Here is a 6,166-nt window from a genome sequence, read left to right on the forward strand (position 1 = left end):
ATCATAATACGTGCAAATTCATCTTGCTTTGACCTAAATTCAGACTTCATGGTGAACTAGATTCAGTTTTCGCCATGATTAGACACTTTAAAAGCATGGCTTTCTTTGACAATAAAATTGAAAAGTGCCGAATTTCCTACAACTTCCTACCATTGTTTGTACAGTGGGGTCTCATGCATGACCCCCACACAGTCGCAAGTAGGTCAGACGCAATAACCGTCCTGCATGGTGATTATTATTGTCACTTTGCGTGTCTCTCAAACCTAATCAGCAGTGAACACTTACTTAGCTTATCAAATATAGATATTTCTGATTTAACGAAATTATGTATGACACATGACATGATTATATGAATAAATGTTACACTTTTGAATTACTATCAAACCTTCAATTTTCTGCCAATATTTCGTTTGTTGGACTCAGTTAAAACTAGAGCACATTAACCAAAAGAGATTAGCGATTACAATTCTCTATACGTATTGCATATCATTCTACAGGAATATCAGATGATATCTTTTACAAGCGGGTCATTGCTAAGTGAAACATCATGTTGAAAATGAAACCATTCGGTGATCACTTTAGCGATATTCATCTGAAACATTCTCGTTTTAAGCAAATATTTCGGGGGTCTGTCTGCTATCATAAAGTTGCAAGGGATTACAAAACATCGTCTTATATCCGTCGTGTTTCGGGGGCTAATCTTGCATTGAACAACAACAACAGCATTTTGGAAGTAGTCGGGGCTCTTCACTACACAGCGAATATCGATTAACTCTTTACATGCCACATTATTTCCTATATATCCATTGATGTGTGTTAAATGTGTGCACATTTTGACTCACTCATTGGCGCGGAAAGTGCATGTTAATGAGTTTTACATTAACAGATCAGAAGTATACAGTTCAAGTCCTGCCCCGACCAGCATAATGAAATGAAATAGTCACAAATTCGTTTACAGATGTATTTTTTTGTATGTTTTCTTGAATCAAATAACAATCACAAATATTTACAAACAATTGGGACCTTTTCAGATGTATGTGTTTGATGCACTTTCACACGGGATAAAAGATAATACTGCATCTAATGAGCTTGATTTCGTGACAACGATTAGATTTGTTGAGGTCGCAGAATCAAAGCATCCCTGACAAATCAGGGGTTGCCACGCAAACAGTCAAATACAGAAATTGCACCCATTTCCGTTTCCATTTCCTGTCGATGGAAGCGGAAAAGCATGACAGGGAAACACAGTTTGGGTGAGTCTGAACAATATAAACTTTAACGTGATTTTGTTATCTGTGTAAATGTATTTTGTAGTACAGAAAATATCTTACTTGTTGTTCTTGATGTGATAGTCACATTTGCATGCACGCATCCGAAACTTCAGTCATGATTATGCACAAAGTGGTCTATTTTGTATGCGCCCTATCACAATCACAGAAAGGCAACGTTTAAAACTAGCAAATACTTCATTATATTTGTTTGTATTCGAATGTTGTATCATGACGTTTGTCTTACGTATTGTCTTCCATATGCCTGCTACGGAAGCTATGAATACTTCTAAACAGGCAATCACTGGGTGATTGATCGGATAGCTACCTCTGGAGAACTTTACAGGCATTGAGGATGAAGTGTCTTGCCCATATACACACTGTAAAAACATCGGTGTTAGATTTAACACCATGGGTGTTAAATCTAACACCGATCAAACTTCAATAGAGGACCACACCCACAGGTGTAGAAAATGCACTGCGATGGTGTTGAAAAGTGTTCACCTGACACTTCGTGGTGTTAATTTGACACTGTACCTGGTGTTATTTTGACACTGTACTGGAGTTAATTCAAAAATGACACCACATGGTGTTGATTTGATATTTTTTGATGTTAATATCAATGGTTTAACACCCGTCCAGCTTCAATAAGAGACCACACCAGCTGGTGTTACTGTGGTGTAAATTTATTTTCACATTTTTTCAAAAATCTAGTATTTTAACGTAAAATTCTTGATCGTCTTGTTTAAATTAAAAATCAACAGGAAGTGCAGTTACTAAGAAACTCTTCAAAAAACAGTTTTATATTTGGAAATGACACCCGGAGGTGTTAATTTAACACCATAAATGAGCACCGAAAATTTAACACCAGCTCGGTGTTCACTATTTAACACCGGACTTTTTGCAGTGCATGCAGAGGCAAAACCATCGAAGCCAATAACAATGGTATAAATTATTTACAATATACTTTTGTGACATACAATATTACTTTGATAATGAAGGTAAATAGGATTTTAAAAAGCACACATCAGGATACACAGTGTATTTTTCCATGAAGAGATGCATATATTTTTTTTTCTATAGCAAGAAAATGATGCTTGGAATGACTATGGCAATAATATTAAACTATTGATATCGTAATTATATGTCATCATCAAAAACACAATTTTGATGGTGATCATCAAATTTCCCGGATTTCGGAATGCAATATCATGATTAATTTAGATCTGATACCACGAATTTCAACCGGATAAAGTGATTCATGCTTATCTCATATTGATTTATTATGTAGTTTTAAACCTTTTCTGTTAATATTTCCATGCTATAGGAAGAACATGAGATATTAAACAAATACATAATGAATTGAATCATACGCGAGAGAGTTGAATATTACATGTAGGAGCGTTTATTTCGCAGATTGGGGTCCCTCCGCAGCGACACCATGTAACTCGGGAACATTACCCACGTGACCTTCCTACAAAGCAGCGAAGTCTGTAGACCATATTTAGTGGGCTGTGACCAAGGACCTAGGAAATGTCAAACCACGTGTTTTGACGGTACTTTCTATACAATATTATGCGAAAGAAACTTTTTGTGGGGTCAACATACTTTCAGACATTTTTGGCGGTTATTGTATACTCACATCACGCTAAAGGTCTTAACGGAAGTCCGAGCATAGGTACAAAAGTGTATAATATTAAGCTCCCTTTCTACCGTGCACGCTGTCACGCTGTGTAGCTCATATTCAATATAAACATCCACGCGCTAGGCATTTCGAGTTAGATATTCGCTCATAGAGTTTCCATTAAGAGAGAACAAGACAAGTCTTTTCGCATTCACTGAATCCTCATAATAATGTCTGGAACATCCTACAGCATTTAAAGAGATGGTACAGTTTGGGTATGAGATGGGGTTTCAAGTTTTCAACATTTTTTGACAATTACTCTATTGAGATAATGAGAAACCTCTTGTGAAATATGAAAGACCATACAATGTTAAGAGGAATTCAAAGTTTATCTGATGAAAAACAGCTTGGAAATGGCTGAGATATCCAAAACAAAGCGATCATAATAAAAGGTGGGACCCACTTTTTATTAGGATCGCTTTGTTTTACTTTGTTTTTGGATTTCTCAGCCATTTCAAAACCGATCTTCATCAAATAAACTTTGAAGTCCTTAATTGTATGCTCCGCAATATTTCTGAAAAAAAAGTTAAAAGCTAAATCCTCACCTTAACCAATACTATAACATCCCTTTAAACGTTGGTGCTAGAACCAATGTCAGTTGTCATTGTATACGCATATTGGAAAAAATACTCGAAAAGACAGCTGTGTGTTATATATACGGTATACACGCTGCGAGTGAGAGATGATTAATCATATTGAGCAAAATTACACTCATCATTAGAAATTGCCATTCCATCATCCGTACTAGGCCTATACTATACTACTACCACCTACAAACACACACATAAGTATCAAGGCTCGGCGCTATATATATTTGGTGGCCCGTTCGGAGCACCAAAGTCATCAAATTTCATTTTAGGTGGGCCGACAATGAAATTTGTTGGCCCCCCAAATAAAGAAAAACATACAAAACAAAATCATTAATAAAAAAGAATAAGATAATTATAAACTATAAATTTATCATACGAAGAATGGTAGGTTTAATTAAAAAAAAGAGATCTTCACACGTATAATGTGACAAAGAAATAAGAAAGAAAAACATATAAAACTTTATAGCATGAAAATTGTAAGCCATGATAATAATGTGAAAATTGGCTGGTATGATAAAGGGCTTCAATTACCACATACTGTGGACTGAGTTCATTGAGTCTTAACATACTCAATATTGAAATGACGTGTAAACATGACTTTCCATGACACCACGCATTCATGAAAATGATGCATATAATGTAGTTCTATCATTAAATAGACAAAATTTGGCTATATCACAACCGACTTTCCCATCCTTGACTCCATTGTATTTTGCGTCGTGTTTTTATGCGCAAAACGTCACTAATGTTAATGTCTAAATTTTGAAGGAGAGAAAACAAAACTTCGAAATAGAAAACTTAAAAGTTGGGAGTGCTCTGAGGTTGTCATGCTTGTTAAATAGTCTATCATACTTTACCATTGATTAGAAAACGTGAATGTAGTGAAACAGTGATTTATTGGTTGAGAATGGTAATACTTACAAACATCGCTTGGAGAATTCCTGCCTTTAATAACTGAGATAAATAATATTTGCTTATCAACGTGTGACTTCGCTGTTAGTTGTATTTGATGGGGAAACTAGAAGAAGAAGAAGAAGAAGAAGAAGAAGAAGAAGAAGAAGAAGAAGAAGAAGAAGAAGAAAAAGAAAAAAAGAAGAGGAAGATGAGAAGAAGAAGAAGAAGAAGAAGAAGAAAAAGAAGAAGACAATTGAATATGAATGTATGCCTATATAGCGGCGATCTGACAACCCTGGTTACCCTTGATAACATCTAGAAATGCAGTTATCAAGTACTGAGCCCTTTCCCCTTCTCTGGATGAGAAAAGCACATAAAAAGAATGTACACACAACATCCACACTGGTGGCCTGATCGGGCCACGAAAACGTGTAATTTCTTTAAAAAAAGGTGGCCCGACATCAAATTTTGGTGGTCCCGGACCACCGAGCCACCGCCAATGTCGAGTCTTGCATACATACACACAACTACAATCACTCATTCATATTCAATCTTCATTTTCTCCTTGTTTCCCCATCAAAAACTATACTGACAGCGAAGTCACACATCGATAAGCAAATAATACTCCAGCGGTAAGAGGCAACAATCAACGTATAGTGATTTTCGTGATGATTATACCATTCTCCACCAATAAATCACTGTTTCTCTCATTTTCGTTTTCCAGTTGGTGGTGAAGTATGATAGACTATCTAGCCAGCATGACAACCTCACCGCACTCACAATTTCCTATTTCCTAGGGTTTTTGTAGAAATTTAATGACATCTCGCGCATAAAAACACGACGCAAGATATACAACAGTACATAGGGGTATAGGGAAGTCGGTTGTGATATAGCCCCTTTGGATGTCGTGTAAAATGCGCATCACTAACATTCGATTGGTCGCAGCCCCCTCTCCTTTTATTTTCTTTTTTTTGTGGGGGGGGGGGGGGGTGTCACATAATCACACTGATTTCTTGAATTTTGGTGTTTATTGAAATGATTCGTCTTCCGAGATTTATTCTCCACAATTTCTTGTTTCCAGTCAAACTGAAACTAAATGTATTCCGACATCATATTTTGCTTTGCGGTGGAAGGAAAATATGTGATACAGTGTACACGTATCACCAGCGCTTCTTAAGTTCAAAACACAAGATGACAGAAATTCACAAGTGTGGCTGACAAATAACACAGCACACACAGACAGACATGTCCATTGAGGAGAGACTGTCACGTACTGCATTCTTCTTGAAGCACCCTCACGTTTTGCTCATTGAATGTGTTTTAAAGAATAATCTCTGTTAATAACAATACATCACAATCGTTTGATATCAAGTGTAATGTCACATCCATACTCAAACTGGTCTTCATGACTGAAGTAAACCCCAAACAGAGCGGCAGAATTTATCAGTCGATTGCATAACAAGGTGGTTATGAAATTTCACTTTTCATAAGCAGAATATTTATGTTACAGTGGCATTGGCAATAAGTGCATGAGCCAAGATTTGGTAGGTGAATTAATGCTACGGTTGAGCATGTTTCCAATGACCATGTCCACAAACTTTCAACAATCTCTCTTTGAAATTTGATAGAAAAAACTAAGAACAGCTTGTGCTTGTAACTTCATCTTTATCGTCAAATGATCATGGAGTTGTAGTAACCAGGGTCGTCACCAGCCTTTTTTCGAAGGGGGG

Source organism: Diadema antillarum, unplaced genomic scaffold, assembly GCF_040938485.1.
Source record: "Diadema antillarum isolate AM-2024a unplaced genomic scaffold, OU_Dant_1.0 scf00000036, whole genome shotgun sequence".
Lineage (NCBI taxonomy): Eukaryota > Metazoa > Echinodermata > Echinoidea > Diadematoida > Diadematidae > Diadema > Diadema antillarum.